At 39.1% G+C, this 22169-nt stretch overlaps 1 pseudogene; it reads left to right on the top strand.

Annotated features, from left to right (window-relative positions):
* Nucleotides 1-19017: 19017 nt before the first annotated feature.
* LOC121496772 lies at nt 19018-19776 on the top strand (annotated as a pseudogene).
* The last annotated feature ends 2393 nt before the right edge of the window (nt 19777-22169 follow it).

Here is a 22169-nt window from a genome sequence, read left to right as displayed (position 1 = left end):
CACTTTTTGCAAGTCTAGACTGGAGTTTAACTTTTAAAGTAAGACCTTCAAGGAAAACTCATCAGAGACTCATGTTCATAATCTATTCAGCTGGTATATCTGAATTTGATGCTCAATATGTCTGTAATAGCCTACTTTCACACTTCCACATCTCCACAGTTACAAGGTCTTAATCATAATGAGTCATAATGAACTCTTCTTTGGTAAGTGGGATTAACATTCCCACATGAACTTGAGATGCTGAATTATTAATAGCCTCCAAGGCTTTTAGTTTTTTACTGCAATGCCTCCAATGCTTTCATAAAAGTTTAAGATCATTAAAATAAAATGTAGGCTCAAAACCTATTTTTCCCAGTGTGAAAAAAAAACTAATAACAAAAGGCTATCATGAGCTTCTCTGCAGGTAAATATTAAGACAATGAAGTTAATAATACTAAAAATGTTATTGCATCAGGCGGGGGAAAAAACAAAACAAAACAAAACAAAACCTCCAAGCATTTTGTTTCCACTCTGTGACATTTATGGCTCATCAGTATGACCTCTCTGATAGTTTGTGTTGGCATTAAGCTAATACTATTCAATGACAAATGAAAAATCAAAGTAACTGTATAATTGCCCAAAAGACATGTGGCTTCACTGGGTTTTGCCTTTTTTTTTTTTTTTACTAGGTTCATTGGGTGTGATGGTGCAAGAAAATGTTCCTGAGAAACTTTGATCACAAAGAAGATGTCTAGGGGAACCCTGGGTGGCTCAATGGTTTAGTGCCTGCCTTCGGCCCATGGCATGATCCTGGAGTCCCAGGATCGAGTCCCACATCATGCTCCCTGCATGGAGCCTGCTTCTCCCTCTGCCTGTGTCTCTGCCTCTCTCTCTCTCTCTGTGTGTCTCTCAAGAATAAATAAATAAAATCTTTAAAAAAAAAAAAGACAAAGATGTCTAAATGCTGAACATCATTAAAAAGGCAAAGAGGTGAGCCACCTGGGTGGCTCAGTTGGTTAAGCACCTGACTCTTCATTTCAGCTCAAGTTATGACCTCAGGGTGGTGAGATGGAGCCCCACATAGCCTTCACACTCAGTAGGGAGTCCGATTGAGGTTTCTCTCCCTCTGCCCCTGCTCCTTTTCACGTGTGCACATGCAGCACAGCTGCAAGTGCTCATGCACACGTATGCACACACACTCTCAAAATAAATAAATAAATCTTTTTTTTTTTTAAGGCAAAGGGAAAGGGAAAGGAGGGACTTAGCATAACTATGTTACCTTCTTTATCTTGGAGGGTAAAATGAAAATAAGAAGTCCAAGAAAAATTAAGTTTCTATGTAGGGATTTCCAGACGAGATATAGATTATTTACAATTTTTAAAAATGGACTTCAGGTTGTGAAAAAGGTGAAATGTAACAAAATAGGTAAGGATGAGCTAGCACTATATTTACCAAAGAAAAGCAATCAAAAACATGTTTATTTCAAAAGAAATAAGTTTGCAACTGCTAGGACTGGAATGACAGGAGGTGAGGACATTCAGAGTAGTTGTAGAGAAAAAAAGAAAAAAACAAGGAAATTAAGAATCCTAGATCTGCAGTGGATGGAATGCTCCAGAGGAGAAAGCAATGCCAAAGGCTATAAATTACAGGATGGAAATAAGAATGGGAAATATATCATTTTATGAAAAGGTGGAACCTGAGGAGTCAAAGTGGGGAAGAAAAGGGGAGTTCATAGAAAATCTAGGGGTGTAACAATGTCATACAATCATGGAAAAAGAAAAACTTTGAATAGCGAGATTTATTTTTTTTTAAAGATTTTATTTACATATTCATGAGAGACACAGAGAGGCAGAGGGAGAAGCAGGCTTCCTGCAGGGAGCCCAGTGAAGGACTTGATCCCAGGACCCCAAGATCATAACCTGAGCCAAAGGCAGATGGTTAACCACTGAGCCACCCAGGTGCCCCAAATAGGGAGATTTAAAACAAATAGCGCAAAAGCAGATAGGTGGCGAGACAACCACCATGCTCAAGATACATTTTTAAAACTAATTTTTTAAAAATTGTAACACTGACTATGAAAAGATGAAGTAGGAGGTGACTGGGTTCATCTTGGTGACTCTATTAATTTGCTAGTACTGTCATAAAGTACCACAAACTAAGTGCCTTGAACAACAGAAATGTGTTGTCTCATGATGTGGAGGCTGGACATTTGAGATCCTGGTGTGGATAAAATTAGTTCCTTCAGAGGGCTGTGAGGGAAGGATCTGTTCCCAGCCTCTCCTTGGCTAGTAAATGGACATCTACTCTGTCTCTTCACCTGATTCTTTCTGTGTGTCTGTCTGTGCCCAAAATTTCCCCCTTTTATAAAGACACCAGTCATATCGAATTAAGGAACCACCTACTCCAGGATGACCTCATCCCAACATAACGAATTTCATCTGTACCGATCCTGTTTCCAAATAAGGAAACATCTGGAGGTATTGGGGATTAGGACTTCAACATGTGAATTTTAGGACACAATTCAACCCATAACAGCAGTCAACAGGGTTGCCAGCATATTGCCAAGCGGCAATGAGATTGCCACATGACCTACACGTTACCTAGGGTCCCCTGCTCTTTGAAATTTAAGTATAATCATATTGGAACCCCCTCATGCCCAGCAGATATTCAACCTTTCCCAATACATGAGTGACTTCCCTGGGAACTGATATCGTCGAGGCCAGCTCTTATTTCTGGCTCCTGCTCTGATGCATTCTCCATCCTGCTCTGCAATGATCCAGAAGCACAATACACCCCTTACCTCCTCGATGTTCACAAAAATAAAATAAATAAGAGCCCAGCTCTTAGTATCTATGAAGCTAATGGATGTTACTGAAGATCTGAAGGTCATTGGAAGGGAGAAAGGTGGAACAAATGGGAAGCACACAGTGAACATATTAATCTTTCTGCTATTGAGTGTCCTTTAGACCAGTTGACCGCTAGGGTCCCATGACAAGGTACTGCCTCTGATGCCTGAAAAATCTTCAAGCTGCCAAATCAGCCCTGTGTTTCCTGCAGTCCTCCATGAGCTAGAGTGAGTTCTCTGAAGAAGAGGAGAGAGGCCCTGCTCCCTACTTGGTCACATTGCTCATGTTGGCCCCAGAGCAGAGCCACCTGCACCCCTGTATTGCAGTGCCCACCCCTTGTGATTACAGCTCTCTCAGCTTCTCTTTGGAGCCCCTCTCTCTGTAAGTCTCATTCATGGGTGAGATCCTGTATCAAATCAAAGACATAAACCCTACTGCCCCCTCCATTCCTTTTCTCTCTCTCCCCAGGGCCCACCATAAAATGCCTTCACCTCATTTCATGCAGATAAAGTTCTTACAGCCCCACCTATGAGTTCAGGCTTGTCTGATTCCCAGAATAGACTCAAATACGGACTTCTATTTCATTTATTGAAGTTCCTGAAATGGGAGTTTCAGCAATGAAAAACCAAAAAAAATTCCTGTCAGAAGGAAATTGAAAATGTAAGAGAAATGATCTAAGGGAGTGAGGATCTGTCCTTTCAGTGTGTCAGAAAACAGGGGAACCTATTAAAATATGATATATAGAAAACTCTCGACAGATTGCACAAAGGCAAAGATTTTAAAGAGCAAAGTAAATATTCCCAACTGCTAGGATATTCAGCACGTACAAGCTTGAAAAAGTGAAGGTAAAATACTGGAGGAAAATATCAAAAGACAACATCCAAGAGACAACTCTGTCAACAGAGTCAAGACTGATAAGAGAAGAAAAGAAATCAAGCAAGATTAAAGACATTACCTACAGATATTTTAAGTATGCAAGAGGAGAATAAAGGATGATAGTAGGCTTAGGACCTAGAAATAGATTGAAGTTTAGCCAGAAGAAAAGAAAAAAAGATTTTTAAAAGGAGCACTGCATGGAATTGTTTCCAGAACAAGTCTCAGAAGAGACTGATTGTAATGGAGCTGCGGTGGATCCTATGGGGCCCTTCCCAGATCCCCTGCAACTAGTGAAGCTACCTCAGCTCCCGGGAGCACTGCAGGTCTTCAGCTGGAAGCTCCTTCAAGGATTCCTCAGTTGGGAAGTGAGCCTCACTCAGGATCACATCCCTTCACAGGACAGCCCAGATCCCATGATGGTTCAATACAGGGGTAGAATGGCCCAGCCACTTGGACACAACTGTAAAGGGCCATTCCAGTTCCAGATCTCCAGGCAGAGGGTGCCATTAGGTCTGCAGCCCAACTCCACTTCTCCATCCACCATATTCTTTCCTCTTTTCCCTTTCTTATGTGCTGATACTAAAAAGCATTCCTTAATTAATAGTATGCCCACTAAACTCCATCTCAGAGTCTGTTTCCCTGGGAGTCCAACTTGTAAAGGAGGGTGATTCATTTATATGAATAAGCACATATAAATATAAACTCATTTGCTTATTTGAACAAATTTATATGAGACAATAAAAAATGATTGTTCTTAGTCTATTATGGTGCTGTAACAAAACACCATAAACTAGGTAGCTATAGACAACAGTAATTTATTTTTCACAGTTTTGGAGACTGGAAAGTCCAAAACCACAGGACCACAGATTGGAGGTCTGATGAGGGCCAGCTTCTCCATCAATGGTGTCTTTTCCGTATAACCTCACACAGAGGAAAAGGCAAGGGACTTTGGAGCCTCCTTATAAGGGCACTGAGGCATTCACAGGGGCTCCATCCTTATGACCTAATTACCTCGCGAAGACCTCACGTCAAATTACCACCACGTTTGCAATTAGGTTTTCAACACAAGAAATTTGGGGCAATGCAAACATTTAATCTATTCCAAATGGTGTGAATAAGACGCTAAGTAGTGGAAGAACTGTGTTCATAACTTCATTGTTTTATTCTTTTAAACTTCAAGGATTATCTGAGAAAACTTTTGGTTTTAATGTCATATGCAAGAAAAGTCAATAGTTTAAAGAAACAAAAATATTCCAAATCAAGTGTTAAAGAGAGAGAAGGCAGAAAGGCGGTTAAAGCTGAGGCGATTAACACTGTTGATAATTTTTTTTTTGGTTGATAAATTTCCTATCGTAATGCCTAGTGTGTATGGTAGAAAGATGATAAACAAGGTGCAATGTTGTGCCCTACAAAGAGGATGGATCTACTATGTTGGCCTGAGGGAAATGCTAGGTTTTATAGAAGAGCTTTGGTTTGAAGACTTTTAAAGAATAGGTGGATAATCAATAACTAGAAAACTGTTTTAGGGGCGCCTGGGCAGCTCAATGGTTGAGCATCTGCCTTTGGCTCAGGTTGCAATCCCAGGATCCTTGGATGAAGTTGTGCATCAAGCTCCCCGCAGGGAGCCACCCGGCTTCTCCCTCTGCCTCTCTCTGTGTCTCTCATGAATAAATAAATAAAATCTTAAAAGAAAAAGAAAAGAAAACACTTTTAAACTGGAGAAGCAATCTCTGGGGGCAGCTTCCTCCTCCATGGTTGTTTTCCACCATTAAAAAAGTGTCTTATATCAGTGGCAAATTAAATTCGAATATTAAAAGCATGCTGTAGTTCTGTTAATAAACAAAAGAAATAGATGACATGAAAGATTTCACAATTGCATGTTAATGACTTCATTAACATTAAATACTGTATCTCAATATGTGGATTTATATACCCAGTTATCATTGGATCATGTGATTTTATTTATTTTTATTTTTATTTTTATTTTGGATCATGGGATTTTAAAGGATATATTTTTTTTAAGATTTTATTTATTTATTCATGAGAGACACAGAGAGAGAGAGACAGAGACCCAGGCAGAGGGAGAAGCAGGCTCCATGCAGGGAGCCAGATGTGGGACTCGATCCCCAGTCTCCAGGATCACACCCTGGGCTGAAGGCAGCGCTAAACCACTGAGCCACCAGGGCTGCCCTAAAGGATATTTTATATATTATTATACTAGTTGAATTGTCTCTGACATTATGCATAATCCATATCATGTTTAATATTGAAATTATGAAATCAAAGAAGAAGGCACAAAGAATCAGTTTTGAGGGAGACTTTACTGTGTAATAGAAATAAAAAAGCCTGTAAGTAAGAAAAGAGAAGAATTTGTCAAAAATGGTAAAACATAAAAGGATAGAACTTTAGGAACAACTTTATTAAAAAGGAATAAAATAAAGTTTTGAGAAATATAAGCTGTTGGGAGACAGTTCTCCATGGATTTCTTACATTCCTAAGCCTTGGCCTAAGCCTTCTGAGTAAAGGACAAGTTTGAAAGACAAGCAGCCTGGAAGCTACAGATTAAGACATGTATCTCACCAGAGACATCCCAGGGTTGTAAAGATAAAGCCCTCTTCTTTTTCACCCAAAGACATTGGTGTACATTCGGGGATAATGAGGCATCTCTCTCCAGAGGAAAGAAAGGGATGTCCCAGCAATCCCATTTAGCTCAGAGTCTACCAGTCTTGGGACTCCTCTTCAGTGATGTCCCACTGAATGCACAGGTAACCTCAGTCCCTCACCACATCTCCAGGTGGGGATTAGGGTATTGAGAACCAATACCGATAATGATGCTCTGACTACTGTTCTTGCTGTGAGTAAGAAATGGTCTGTTTCTCTGACCCAGGGTTCTTATATTCTTCTGTCAGTAGATACCTAAAGCTGGGGCAAGCTAACTCGTTATCTTTCAAGAAGAGTAAAATCTTAGACCCTTCACAGTTTTCGACTCATCAGAAACAAAATGTAAATTGTGTTGTTTCATTTTGTGTTGGGAAAACAAATGCAAATATTTAAACACACTAACTCTAGGATAATCAAATATAAGTCCTTAAAGTGCAAAATCCTATGCAGATACAAGGAAACAGTTTCAGTAAACAATAATTTCAAACTATGATGGATATTGGTAGCATGACATCCTTCAGATGTGATACATCCCTTACTGAATCCATTTTCAACAGATAGCTGTCAAATTTGATGTTTACACACATAAACACAAATTGCATTTGTATATGTCTCCATTCATATATTTCTTTAGCTTTCCTGTCATCTTTTACCAGATGTGGTTTGTTTCATTTTGTCCCCAGCCTTCCTGCCCAGGGCTCGCCCACTCTCTCTTTGCTGGGTCGCGAATGTTGCCTCCACATTTTTGGCACTTTCCCTAGTTCTGAATTTTGAGATGCTCCGTATGCTTTATTTTTCTATGAGGTGTATTCTTTTCAGCCCCTAAGTTTTCTGAGTTTTGTCCTGTTTCGCAGGACAAATAACTGCCAACAGCTACCATTGGCTGATGAAAGGAAGGGTTGCTTGCCCTGTGTATCATCTAGTGACCCCTTTTAATTCTTCTACAATGACCTTACTCCAGAGACTATCTGGACCTTCCTGGTTTCCCCCAAATATCCCAAAAGATAGGGGCACTTGTTGGGAACTTGAATTAAATGTGAAGAGTAGCTCTCCTGACAGGGCTCTTAAACAGTTCCAGATACTCTGACAGTAAAAGCAATTGGAATTCTCTTTATCATCTTCATAGTTGGTCAAGCTGCCCCCTCTCAATTGCTCATTTTTTCAAGATGCAGTTTTATTATTCATTATCAGAACACTTTTGATTGCTTCATTCAAAAGGTCCACATCAAAATATACTATAAAAATGTTTCCTGGAAAATTGACTATTGTTGCTTAAATGCACATTTGCTGGAGAGCTCTGAAGAATTCCTAGTAAGTTTCCACACTTACATAAGATTAATTTGCATCACTGCTCTCACACTTTCAATGCCTTTAGTTTTTCTTTTTCAGTATTAATTTCTTAACCTCTTTTCTTCACTGCATTCTTTAAGACCCCTGCACTCTCCCCTCATCAGTGAAATACCTGGTGGAGTCTTCGGTAGATAATATTACATTTTTTCTAGGACTAGGGTTGCTCGCCCTTGCCTAATTAGGGTATCTTCCATTACCAAGTCTCATCCTACCCACACTAAATATGTTAAACGCTCACTCCCTTGTTCTGCTATTTAGTTTAACCCTGTGCTGCATGGGAGAGTGGAAAAGGAGAGAAGGATGAAGAGTAGAGGTAGGTCACTGATGCAGTGAAGAAACTTGACTTGGACATGCAAGTGTTTGAAAGAGATAGTATCCGTATCAGGATAATTCAGGGGACTTTGAAATATCTACTCAAGTGAGGCTGAGAAATGGGCATCTTGAGGGTTGGGCTTGGCAAAGTCCTTGAAACCTGAACTGAGACATCAGGGCTTTGGATCCTGGCTAAGAGTTAAATAAGATCTTCCTGTCCATCTGGACTTAGTTTAGGGACCAGCAGAACACTGGAACTAGTGAAGGGCAATGTTGAAATTCAAAGTGCTTTTGTGAGGTCTGCATTAGGATAAGATCAGGTTGGGTCTTGAGATGAAAGGGTATGGCCAACAATGCAGGTATGGTGATATGGGGATGGGGGGATAACTAGAGTAGGCATGGTAAATGGAGACAGAGATGGCAAGAGAGTACAAGAGAGCAGGGAGGAGAGGGAGAAGCAGGCTCCTGGCTGAGCAGGGACCCAGCCAGATGTGGGGCTCAATCCAGAACTCTGGGATCATGACCTGAGCCAAAGGCAGATGCTTACCCAACTGAGCCACCCAGGCGCACCAATAGTTTTACTGCTTTTATGAACAAGTCGGTGTTTGGAGGTCCTTACTCCACCATTCCCTCAAGCACTTTTTTATTCCACTGTATCTTTATTCTTGTTCTCCATACTAGGCATGTACTTGTCCTCTGTTTATGCTGCTTGGAAAATTCTCTTTCAGGAATCAAATGTCCCATCCTTAGTGCAGCCTCCCTTTCTTCTACTCCTCCCAGGTAGAATTAATTATGCCTCATTTGACTTGTTCATACATTTTATAGCTGTGATTGCATAGCCTTATGCTTAGTTGTTTCAGAGTTCCGCATTTGGTTATCACTGTTGTGTACTACACACCCCAGGGATCGCTATTCATAGCAATCTCAAATGTGCCCCCTGGCACATATATAGTGAACAGTCTGCATGGCCAAATCTGGGTCCCTTGTGTCTGTCTCTACCAGTTAACATGAAATACTTAAATAGAAATAAGGTCTAATTCAAATTTGTTTGCCCAAGATTGAGTCCAAAATGCTGCTTGGACATACTCAATAATTTAACAAATGAGTGAATAGAATATATTCTCCCTATCCTTGTTATAGGTCATAGGCCCTTCCTCAAAACCAAAACAAAACAAAACAAAACAAACCAAAACACCTCATGATGTAGAATATGAACAAGAAACTAAAATAACTGAACTAAATAGCGACCTATAACTGTCATGAGGTTAAGAATAAAATTCCCATTATTTCCGTAGCAAGAGAGAATGATTAGCAAATTCATGAATTAACCTTCTGTTTATTATGGGATTTCTACTTAATTCATGCTTTAGGCCTTAATTATACATGTTTCCATATGTCTTATTAAGAACTTCTTAGGTTGCATGAAACAAGCTGCCTAGAGGCAGCTGAAATAAAGAGGAATTTTTATAAAGAATTAGAGGTATTTCATGGAAACCAAGTACAAAACTTGAACAGGACCTCTTGACACACTGCAGGTCAGAACTAGAAGTCCACAGTAAGGTTCTCCTTTCATTTCTCTGAGACCACTTTCTCGGATTCTTATTTCTTCTCCCTGAACATCTGCTTCATTCTTCTCTTTCTCCCCAAAGACCTATTTTCTCTAAGTCAGCATGCACAGGTCACCACAGCCTAGGCTTCAATACTCTCTCTGTTACACATCACATCAAACTAGCTAGAGTTTCTGAGTCCCTCTTTCTAATTCCCACAAGAGCAAATCTGTTGGACAAGCTTGGATCAGTTGTGAGCTGCTGGGATAAATGGCTGTGCACAGGGGGCGGCATTATATCATCACTTATTAACAACTTAGCCAAGTCTGTGGGAACTCACTCACTAGAAGAAAATGGGCAATGGAGACAGGGCTATAGGTGATGGGGAGTTTAACTGGATAGCCATCTGTATTAGTCTGTTAGAACTGCCATAACAGAATACTATAGACTGGATGGCTTAAACAATGGAAATGTATTTTCTCATAGTTCTGGAGACTAGGAGTCCAAGATCAAGGTGCCAGTAGAGGTTCAGGTGAGGTCTCTTTTCCTGGCTTGCTGGTGGTCACCTTCTCCTTGATCCTTACATGATCTTTCCTCTCTGGGCCCTGAAGAGAAATTTCCATTGACTCTTCCTCTTCTTATAAGGCTATCAGTTATATTGGACAAGAGTCCCATCTTTATGGTTAACTTTAACTATTCTCTTAAAAGCCCTACCTCAAAATATGAGGATTAGTGCTTCAACATATGTATTTTAGGGGGACACAGTTCAGTCCATAACATCATCCCAAAAAGTATCCATAATGCCACTTAAAATAATATGAGTTTAATGCACATTGTTTTACTTGCTAATAATGGTTGTTAATGGTCTAGAACTGTTAAAGATGTGTTAAGGAATAAATAATGAATTAGTTTTTCTTCCTTGTGACCAATATTCTCACATGTGTATATACATGTGTGGAATATATGGTCATATATATTCAGTTCTCAATTATCCATACTACTGAAGATGTAAAGTGAATATTCAGATGATCTTAAATCAAAAGTATTTTTTTTAAATCAAAAGTATTTTTGCACCTACTCTATTCTTGTAACCAAATGTCCTATAAGAAGCAATAGTAACATTCAGAGGACCAAGAGTGTAACTTTTCCATGACTTTCTATATAGATGACCATACTTTTAAAGAGTAGGAAAGACGCTTTCTGGAATTATGTAGCTACCTCTATCCTATTTTATTTAGTAGGAGAGATGGTTATATAGCAAAAAGCATGAAACAGAGCCTCAAAATAATAAGAGTAGACCTAGCAGAAAACTAAAGGAACTCTTTATAGTATCCAATTTAAATATATTTATCCTAGGACTCAGAGAATTATAACAAAATTTTAAGGGGGGGGGAGCAAAACAATCCTCCTCTAAACAAATGCTATTCAACCACACCACTGAAATCCACTTACCCAAACACAATGATTTATTCAAGTACTATTTGGGTGCCATTCTAAAAGCAAAAATCCTAATATCACCTCAGCTTAGGGATATTTTTCTGCTCCCAACAAATAATTCTAAGTATTTTGGGTCCTCAGGAAGCTAGTAATATGGAAACATAATTAAATTTCGAGTCATTCAGTGACTACTCCATTGAATGCTGCCCTAATGCTCCTGTGCCCATCTTGGCTGCCTATTAGGAGAAGGAAACTAACAAAGATTGAGCATCTACTATGTAGAAATACATACTACATAGAACATTTTATTTTCAGGTAATACTTCTAATAGTCAGGTAACTCCTTTAAATACAGAAATTAGATACAGAAAAATCTTCCGTATTTGTATAAATCACTATTTATAATTTTATGGTATAGAGCTATAGAATATATGCAGTATAGTATAGTAGTCAGGAATAAGGACTCTGGAATTAAAAATGTCAAGGTTCAAACCCCAGCTCTATCATTTACTAGCTGTGTAACCTTAGCCAAATCACTTAAGCTCTTTTAACTCCAGTGTGGATTACTAAAAAGGGATAATAATAACTTCTACTTCAAAGGATTGCTGGAAGGATTAGTAAATAACAAATGCAAATGTTTAGAGAAGTTCATGGTGCATAGTCAGTACGATGCTACTTTTTGCTATAATTGCAATCTCTATTATTTCCGTGTTAGCTATGACAGCAGGCAGACTCTTAAGTCTCCAATGACCTCCATTTGCTGCTATTCACACCCTTGTGTAATCTCTTCCCCTCAAGTGTGGGTAGAACCTATACGGCACTTCCAACCAATAAAATACAGCAAAGTTGATGGATGTCACTTCTATGATTAGGTTACATGAAGCTGTGACTTTGATCTTGCTCGCAGACTTTCTCTGCTGCCTCCTTGGCTCACATATGTTAATGAAGCAAGCTACCATATTGGGCTTCTTTTTTTTTTTTAAGATTTTATTTTATTTATTTATTCATGAGAGACAGAGAGAGAGAGAGAGGGGGGCAGAGACACAGACAGAGGGAGAAGCAGGCTCCATGCAGGGAGCCCGACTCGGGACTCCATCCTCGGACTCCAGGATCACGACCTGAGTTGGAGGCGGCGCTAAACGGCTGAGCCACCCAGGCTGCCCCTATATTGGGCTTCTATTTCCATTGTGACAATGTGACTATAGAGTGCACAAGCCACTTCCTCAGGAGTTTATTGAAGAGAAGCACAAGGGCACCCAGCATCTCTTGAAGAAGCAAAACCAGACTAGTGACCTCACCTCTTCCAAGATTTGCAGAAGCAATCCTATCATGAGCATGCTATGAAGGCACATGCATGAGTTGTGTCTTCCCATAGTGTCAGCTTTATTCAATCATAAAGCAAGGTCTGTTGCAAAGCAAAACACCACACAAAGTCACACGACAAACAAGATAACAACCAAGAGTAAGAAGTTAACGAACTAAACTCAAAGTCAGCCTGTGAGCACGCAGTTGAGATGAGGCCTGTCAGGTCAGGGTCAGCTCTTGCTACGTGCTGATAATTACATTCAAGCAGTGGAGGATCTCTGTTATGTTGAGAGATCAATTGGGCAGAGCCTTCCATGGCAGTTGCCTTTTTGATGTGATCAGACCTGAAATGGTCAGTGTCAGGAGAGTCTGACAGTTTACTGCTAAAATCCTCCCTCTATAAAGGAGTTTAATCAGGTTTGGGCCTTTGTAAACCTGCTCTGGTTCTACTTGTCATCAGTTCTGGGGGTCTTCCCTGTGCTGGTTTTGGTGCTTTCTGGTCTTAGCTGCACTGCCATTAGCTGCTCACACAACTGCTTGACATAAGACACTGCTTGACATGAGTGACTCCATCTTGCTCTCTACATCCATGTGTAAGTAGACCCACGGAGTTCAAACCTGTTGTTCAAGGCTCAGCTGTCCTATTTTTCTCCAAATACTATACAAAGACTTTCAAGATGTTATTACTCTTCTTTCTTCATTTCTTTCACCTAGAAAATTCTCGTGCAGCAATGACCATTTAATCTGGCCCTTCCCAGTGTGTTTACACTGCTGTCAGGCAATGCTCAGAAGGTCAGTGTTATATAGCTGGTGTCCCATCTTGGGGGACATCTTCATACGTAGCCATGTCTGAAAAAAATAGATAATGATTTCAATAGCTCACAGTCAGGCCAAATGCTATCATTACAATATGCAAAGGAGCCTCTCAAACACTCTTTTCTAAGTTAAGGCTTAGGCAGAAACAGAGCTGAGATTTATGCTCACAAATCTCAAGTTCAAAATTATGGTTCCCATGACAGTCATAACTTACCCTCAAGCACACAGGTAGTATTTTTAGTTGTTAGGCTATAGTAAGAATGTTGCAGCGTAAAATATATGTGTGATATGTTCAGATTACAGCTAATACAAGATTGGCTAATTTAGATTTCCTTTACTCTAAGGTTGTTTATATTTATACCTAAACGGATTCACTTGAGTGTGATTTTTACACTTAAAGAAATGTGCATTTCAAATTCGAGGGGGTAATAATTACTTGCAAATTTAAATTAAAGTAGTTAGAGCTTAAAATAGGCAGTGTTTGAGCTCAGCACTCAATGACAGGTACTGGGAATAATATAACCTCAGAGCACATTCAAATATTTAAGTTAAGGAGACTCGGAGGAAGGAAGGCTGTCTTGTTGTAAGGAAGGAGAGAGGCCTCAAGGTTAAAATAAACCATACAGGTTAGTACGTGTATTACATTCTGTGTCCTCCAGGTACACGCATACAAGTAATTCTTCTAAATGCATTCATGTATTTAGACTCATTCCCTAAAAACATACCATAAGGTGGATATGAACATTTAATCTTGAAAACCAGCATTTAATCATGTGCTTGGGCCTGAAAATAAATTCCCAAGAAGAAAGGAGAAACAGGATATGAGACAAAAAGAAGCAGTATATATTTAGCATCCCCCTTCTGTTTGGATTTCTCAGGTACCAGTGGCTACTTTGGGAAAACTGTGAGTGGATTGGCTTCAGTAGATGGTTAAATTATCTGAGTCAGTCTCTGACTATACTGCAGATTGTGTATGTGGCACTTTGGGACCTTTACTCTTAAAGAAATGTAGATTTCTGAAATAATATGTAGATATTCAAATTCTTTGTCCATAAATACTACATATTTATATATGCAAAGATATCTAAGTAGGCTCATACATACACACACCAACACACATACTAGGGTTTTGTTTTTTTTTCTTCACTTAGAATTTGAACTATGTGAAAACATTGAGTTCTAGAAGGCAACATTGGATACAAGATTACTCAGGAGCAATAGAAAGATTTTAAATATTTTTAAATGGACAAGAAGCATGATGGGCATGATTTAAAACTTAAAACTAGAAGGCACCTGGGTGACTCAGTCAGTTAAGTGTCTGTTGATTTCTTCTCAGGCCATGATCTCAGGGTTGTGAGATCGAGGCTCATGTTGGGCTCTATGCTGGGTGTGGAACCTACTTAAGATTCTCTCTCTCCCTCTCCTTTTGCCCCTGCCCTGCATTTTCTCTCTCTCTCTCTCTCTCTCTCTCTCTCTCTCAAAATAATAATAATAATAACCTTAAAACGAGCATTTTACTTGGTCTGCCCCTCAGTTTTTAATATCCGATTATCAAAATCTTGGGCTTTAGAAAATAAAATTTGTTTGAAATGAACCAAACTTCTGAGATTGGATTAATACAGTAAACTAATCTCATGAACATGAACATACTACTCTCCAAAGTTTCATTAAACGAAAGGTATATTTTAAAGCAGTGGTTTTCAAAGTTTGTTTCCCTGAGCCAACAGTATCAGCATCACCTGGGAACTTATTAGAAATGCAAATCTCCCCTGCCTGTCTCTCCATCTACTGGAACACTGGAGGGGAGGATCCAGCAATCTGTTTTAGCAAGACCCAGGTGATTCTGACACAGACTAAGGTTTGAGAGGCCATGGTTTAAAAGAATAAATCCAGATTAGCCTCAAAACAGAAGAAAGCACCATCAGCAGAAAAAAAATTGGAGACATTTCTGAGAAATAGCACACTGGACTGGATACTCAAATCTTATCACATGCAGGAGAAAATGTCGACTAGGGCAGAAGCAGTTCAGGGAAAAGATTACTTTATGAAAGAAGGGGGGGGGCGTTTCAGGGTTGAGGGGGCTAGAAGCCCTTGGTGATTAATTTAGGTGGTTGCCTTGGTATACCTGGGCAGGGCTGACCACTCTCCTGCGTCTCTGTGCTCCTCCTCATCACTGCTAATGCCAAGTCCCAGACAGCTGTGGCCCTTACTCATTATAACAGAGGTTGGGGGGTGTGCCAGTGAAGCAGGACTAGGCCCCAGGTGACTCCTGACGAGAAAGATAAATGATCCCAGACCAAGGACATGTGGCTGTCTCTCCCCAGAAACAGTTTCTCTCTCTCCAACAATCATTATTGACAAAACAAAGTAATCTCTACAGATAGGCAAGCAGGGATTCTTAATTAAAGAGATGAGTAGTCAAACAAGAATTATAATTACTTGAAGAGAACCCACACCATGAGAGGAGCACCAAACTCAGTAAGCAGAAGACCTAATAAAACTAATAAAAATAAGCTAGTGGAGCAATCAGTAAAGAACTTTAGAATCAGTTACATTCATCAAGGATTGCAAATGGTTGTGCATAATAGCAAATCCAACTAAAAGTGAACTGAAAATTAGGCTTATTTTTGTTCTATAAAGAATGAAGGGTGGTAGTCCAAAGCTAGTGTAGCATTTCATTGATGCCATCAGGATCCATACTCTTTCCACCTTTCTGCTTTCCTATCCTTAGCGTGTTGGCTTTTGTCCTGATGACTTAAATAACTGCTGAAACTCCAGACCATATATAATTGCATCCTCTGAACGAAAAGACAAGAAATAAAAAGACAGCACCAATAAACTTGGCCAGAATTATGGAAGGTTTTTATAAATTACAATACCCAGAATAGAGACAGAGGAGGTTGTTAACCTACAGAATATCAACCACATAAGTGTAATTATTATATTTGGAGAGGTTTAAGAAGATATTGCATCTGTGATAAATTTTAAATGTGGGGCTCCTGGGTGGCTCAGTTAGTTTAGCATCTGCCTTTGGCTCGGGTCATGGTTCCAGGGTCCTGAGATCAAGCCTTAGATTGGTCTCTCTGATCAGCAAGGAGCCGGCTTCTCCCTCTCCCTTTGCCTGCTGCTCACCCTCCTTGTGCATTATTTCTCTGTCTCAAATAAATAAAATCTTTAAAAAAATTTTTTTTAAGGTAATTGGCAAAATAAAAACTCAGTCAATGGACTAAATAGCAAAGTGGACAGAGCTGAGGAGCAAATTAGTGAGTTAGGAAACCAAACTAAAGAATGTTAGAAAAAATCCCAGAAATTTAGAAAACCACTAAATTTAAAGCAGAGAAATTGAAAAATATTCATGGAGAAACCATGGAGGAATTCCAAAGAACAAATTAAAAAAAAAAATCAAAAGAGCTTCTGTAGATGCAAAGCAGGTTACTTCCTCATATTAGCTGAGAATAACCCCCCTCTATTGTCTGTTCCTTCACTCTTCAATCACTAAGTAAACAATGTAAGCCTCAGAATCCAAGACTACTTGAATTCCTTAAAGACTTCCATCTTCAAGCTGATACCTGCAACGATGTTGTTACTACTTAGATATTACTTGAGCATTGCAAAGGATAGGAAATAAAGACTAGATGAACTCTTTAGCACATGGTGTTTTTCTTTTACTGCATTAACAAAATAAAATTCATGACATGAACCAGAGAGATGTAGGCAGCCCTGGGTTGGGCAGACATTAAAGCAAAAAAAAAAAAAAGTACACTAACAGGTAAAAAATAAAGTGATATAAAGACATTTAACAGACTGATTATGACAAAAGAAAATAGATATTGCAGTATTATTTTAGACCAAATAAATTTTTTAAAAAGGGGCATTTATTGGTTTTAAAAAAGGATATATTTTACATTTATAAAAGGTACAAATTGGAAAGAATATTTAACAGTAGTAAACTTGTATGCACTTATGAACACAACTCTGAAACCTATAAAGCAATCGCTAGTAGAAAAACAGAAATGTGACTTTGATACAGCTCTCTCTTAGAAATAGACTAAGTAGAAAAAAGGTAATAAGTTTGATCTATATGTAGATCATATATATTTTATATTCTCCTCTTTTCTTCTTAATATAAATAAAAGCTAATACTTCAAAAGATCAATAAAATAAACTTTCCTTTTTTAAAGATTTTATTTATTTATTCATCGCTTCCTATGGGGAGCTCAATGCAGTACTCGATCTCAGGACCCGGGGATCATACCCTGAACCAAAGGCAGACACTCAACCATGGAGCTACCCAGGTGCCCCTAAAACAAACTTTCAACAAGAAAGTAAAAGAAAAGACACAAAATAAACAACATTGGAAATTAGAATGTAGCATGCTTCAGAAAAAAAAAATTTTTTTAATTATAAGAGAAAATAAAGCATAATTTTGCTCCAATATATCTAAAAATCTAGATCACATAGACAAATTTTCAGAAATAGATACAAAACCAGGTAAAAACATTAATACTGTAAAGCAAAAACCATAAGAAAATATAAAAGGCAAAACAGGAAAAACTGTTAAAAATCTACCAGGATTAGGATATTTTTAAGGCAAATCCATCAAATAAAGAACAAATCATTCTATATCACATAATACAGTCTAGAGTATAGAAAAGTATAAAAAACATGACAGTTAATTTTGACACCAAAGCTGGAAAACACAATACAAATAAAAATGTAGGCCAATATCAGTTCTATTTTTTTTTTAAGATTTTATTTATCTATTCATGAGAGACACAGAGAGAGAGAGAGAGAGAGAGAGAGAGAGAGAGGCAGAAAGGCAGGCAAAGGGAGAAGAAGGCTCCATGCAGGGAGCCCGAGGCGGGACTTGATCCCAGGATCAGGCCCTGGGCTGAAAGCAGCGCCAAAACACTGAGCCACCCGGGCTGCCCCCCATATCATTTCTAAATACAGATTCAAATCATAAATAAGGTATTAGAATATAAAATCCATCACTCTATGCATAAATGGAGTTTATACAAAAAGTGCAAGGATGATTCATGACACTAAAGGAACATTTGAGAAAAATAACCAGAAAGAAAGAAAGAAAGAAAGAAAGAAAGAAAGAAAGAAAGAAAGAAAGAAAGAAAGAAAAATAACCTTTAAACTTGGAACCAGAAGACCTACCTTCTAGTCCTGGATCATGCAAAACACTTAGCCTATCTGAGTTACCTAATGTTTATTTTTAAAATATCTTCCAATTTAAAAATAAATGATGAAAAATAAGATTGTAAAGAATGGGGAAGACTATTTTATAATATTCTTATTAAGGATCATAAAGTTAAATATTTTATGTATTTATTTGAGAGAGAGAGCGTGCAGGAGCACACATGGTGGGGGGGGGGGGTGGCATAGGGAGAAGCAGACTTCCCTCTGAGAAGGAAGCCTGAAATGGGGCTGGATCCCAGGACCCTGATCATGACCTGAGCTGAAGACAGACACTTAACTGACTGAGCCACCCAGGCGTCCTAAGTTAAATGTTACAAATATACTTTATTTTTTTTTTTGAGATTTTATGTATTCATGAGAGACATATAGAGAAAGGCAGAGACATAGGCAGAGGGAGAAGTAGGGTCCCTGTGGGGAGCCCGATGTGGGGCTGGATCCCAGGGCCCTGGGATCACACCCTGAGCGGAAGGCAGAGACTCAACCACTGAGCCTCTCAGGCGCCCCATAAGTACACATTTGTGTAAAGATGAAAGTGCCTCCTTATCCAGAGGTGTAGGGCCATTCCTAAAACTTTAATGGCATACCAAGATTTCTGAAGGAGAGGCGCTCCTGAATCCGCACCTCGGCAAGAGGCCATAGCCAGATGCGCTGGAACCATGTTTGGCAACCAGTATGACAATGATGTCACTGTTCGGAGCCCTCAGGGCAGGCTTCATTAAACTGAATATGCAATGGAAGCTGTCAGGCAAGGTTCAGCCACAGTTGGTCTGAAATAAAAAATCCATGCAATGTTTGTTGCATTGAAGAGAGCACAGTCAAAGCTTGCAGCTAATCCGAAGAAAATTCTCCATGTTGATAACCATATTAGTATCTCAATTGAGGAACTTACTGCTGATGCTAGACTGTTATGTAATTTTATGCGCCAGGTGTTTGGATTCCAGATTTGTATTTGACAGACCTCTTTCTGTGTCTCGTCTTGTATCTCTAATTGGAAGGAAGACCCAGATACCAACACAACGATATGGCCATATGGTGTTGGACTGCTTATTGCTGGTTCTGATGATATGGGCCCTCACATTTTCCAAACCGGTCCATCTGCCAACTATTTTGACTGTAGAACCATGTCCATTGGAGCCCGTTCTCAATCAGCTCGTACTTACCTGGAGAGACATATGTCTGGGTTTATGGAGTGCAATTTGAATGAAATGGTTAAACATGGTCTGTGTGCCTTAGGAGAGACACTTCCAGCAGAACAGGACCTAACTACAAAAAAATGTTTTCATTGGAATTGTTGGTGAAGATTTGGAATTTACAATTTATGATGATGATGATGTATCTCCATTCCTGGAAGGTCTTGAAGAAAGACCACAGAGAAAGGCACAGACTGCTCAACCTGCTGATGAACCTGCAGAAAAGGCTGATGAACCAATGGAGCATTAAGTCACAAACCAGTCTATATGTGTATTATCAAATATGTAAGAATGCAGGGGCCCTTACTGATGACACTAATCTATACTTTGAACCAAAAGATGCAGGGTGGTCTTATGGTATGTTTTAGGAATCAGTCCAGATGTGTTTTTCCCAAGTAACTTGTCTGAACCATACAATGGTATGTATTTTTCTTTGAGAGGGTCTATATAATCATTTTCTAGAAAGTATAGTTATCGTACTACTGTTTTTATATGAGGAACATAGTATGTGGTTTTAAAGACAACTGTGAAATAAAATTGTTTCACCTGCCTGTGTAAAACAAAAAATTTCTGAAGGAGAATAAGAATCAAACATTACTTACGATATACTTATAGTTAAAAAATAATTATAGAAGGTAAATAACTAGGCTAGATCTATAAATTAGCAAGACCTACTCAAGCACATAATTCTCAAGAGTGAATCTACAAAAGCCATTTGAATCTGAAAACCATTAAGTCAAGTAATTTAAGTCAAACACAGAGAAACAGAGCCATAGAGAGAAATATCTTTTCTTCTGACACCTTTTAATGCTTCCAGGTTATTCCTCTGTGGTTGACCTCTAGGAGACATTGATTGTGAAGTATTTTATGCAACTTTACAAAGCACCATGACATCCTATAACATCCAACAGATGGGATATTATGCAACCAATAAAAATAAGGTTTATAAAGGACAAAAATATACCTTTAAAGAAAATGCCTCTAAAACAATGTGAATTTTTTTAGCAAGCAGAATACAAAATTGTAAACACAATGCAATACTACTTTATTAAAAAATACACATAATCTTATATATATTTATAATTTTATATATATATATATATATGATACGTAATATATATAAGCTTTGAGTCCTCAACATCTAAAGCCATCTGGATTCACTTTCTTTAAAAAAAAAAAATAATGTGGGATCCCTGGGTGGCGCAGTGGTTTGGCGCCTGCCTTTGGCCCAGGGCGCGATCCTGGAGACCCGGGATCGAATCCCACATCGGGCTCCCGGTGCATGGAGCCTGCTTCTCCCTCCGCCTGTGTCTCTGCCTCTTTCTCTCTCTCTGTGACTATCATAAATAAATAAAGATTAAAAAAAATGTTTAAAAAAAAAATAATGTCTTCAGTTTTTCTAAACATTCCACCCTTTCATTGATCATCCACTTCTGCATATAGCCCCTCCTCTGGCATCACCTTCTTTAAGCGTGGACACTCCCAATCACATCGCTCCTGAAAGTATCATTAACATAAGGCTATTAAGTGTGAAGATTTTCACTAAACATTGAGGCTTAATGGAGGGGAATTGCCATAGCACATACAGGAAACTACTTAATAGTAAGATTTTCTGGGACGCCTGGGTGGCTCAGTGGTTGAGCGTCTGCCTTTGGCTCAGGGTGTGATCCTGGAGTCCTGGGATCGAGTCCCGCATTGGGCTCCGTGCAGGGAGCCTACTTCTCCTCTCTCTGCCTGTGTCTCTGCCTCTCTCTGTGTGTCTCATGAATAAATAAATAAAATCTTTAAAAAAAATAGTAAGATTTTCCTATTGTGTATTGTCTATTGTAAAGCTACAAAAAGTAACGTTTTGTGGCACTGCATCCAGGATAGGTGGTTGGAATAAATACTATATCCCCAAATTAAATCCAATTTAAAATTAAATCCAAAGTAAGAATTTAGAGTATGCTTAAGAAAGTACTCCAATAAGAAAGAAGCATATTCCTTTCAGTTTTTGTTTTTGTTTTTGTTTTATTTTTGTTTTAGAGAAGGAGAGGAGTGGGGAAGGGCAGAGGGAGAGAGATAATCTTTTTTTTTTTTAAGATTTTATTTATTTATTCATGAGTGATACAGAGAGAGAGACAGAGACACAGGCAGAGGGAGGAGAAGCAGGCTCCATGCAGTGAGCCCAATGTGGGATTCCATCCCAGGACTCCAGGATCATGCCTTCAGCCACAGGCAGATGCTCAGCCACTGAGCCACCCAGGTGTCCCAGGAGAGAGAGAATCTTAAGCAGGCTCCATACCCAGCACAGAGCCCAACACAGTGCCCCATTTCATAACCCTGAGATCATGACCTAGGCCGATATCAAGAGTCAGCCACTTAACTGACTGAAGCACTCAGGTGTCCCAGAAACATTTTCTTTAATAGTCAGCAAGACAACTGGCAAAATATTTTTTTTGGTGAACTATTTTTTAATTAGGTAAGATTCCCCACCTGACAGTGTATTCCAAGACAAATCTAAAATGGCCTAAAGATTTATATATAGAGGAGATCCCTGGGTGGCTCAGCGGTTTAGTGCCTGCCTTTGGCCCAGGGCGCGATCCTGGAGTCCTGGGATCGAGTCCCACATCGGGCTCCCGGCATGGAGCCTGCTTCTCCCTC

The sequence above is a fragment of the Vulpes lagopus genome, chromosome 8 (assembly GCF_018345385.1).
Source record: "Vulpes lagopus strain Blue_001 chromosome 8, ASM1834538v1, whole genome shotgun sequence".
Classification (NCBI taxonomy): Eukaryota; Metazoa; Chordata; class Mammalia; order Carnivora; family Canidae; genus Vulpes; species Vulpes lagopus.
This window is presented reverse-complemented; position numbering and strand designations above follow the sequence as displayed.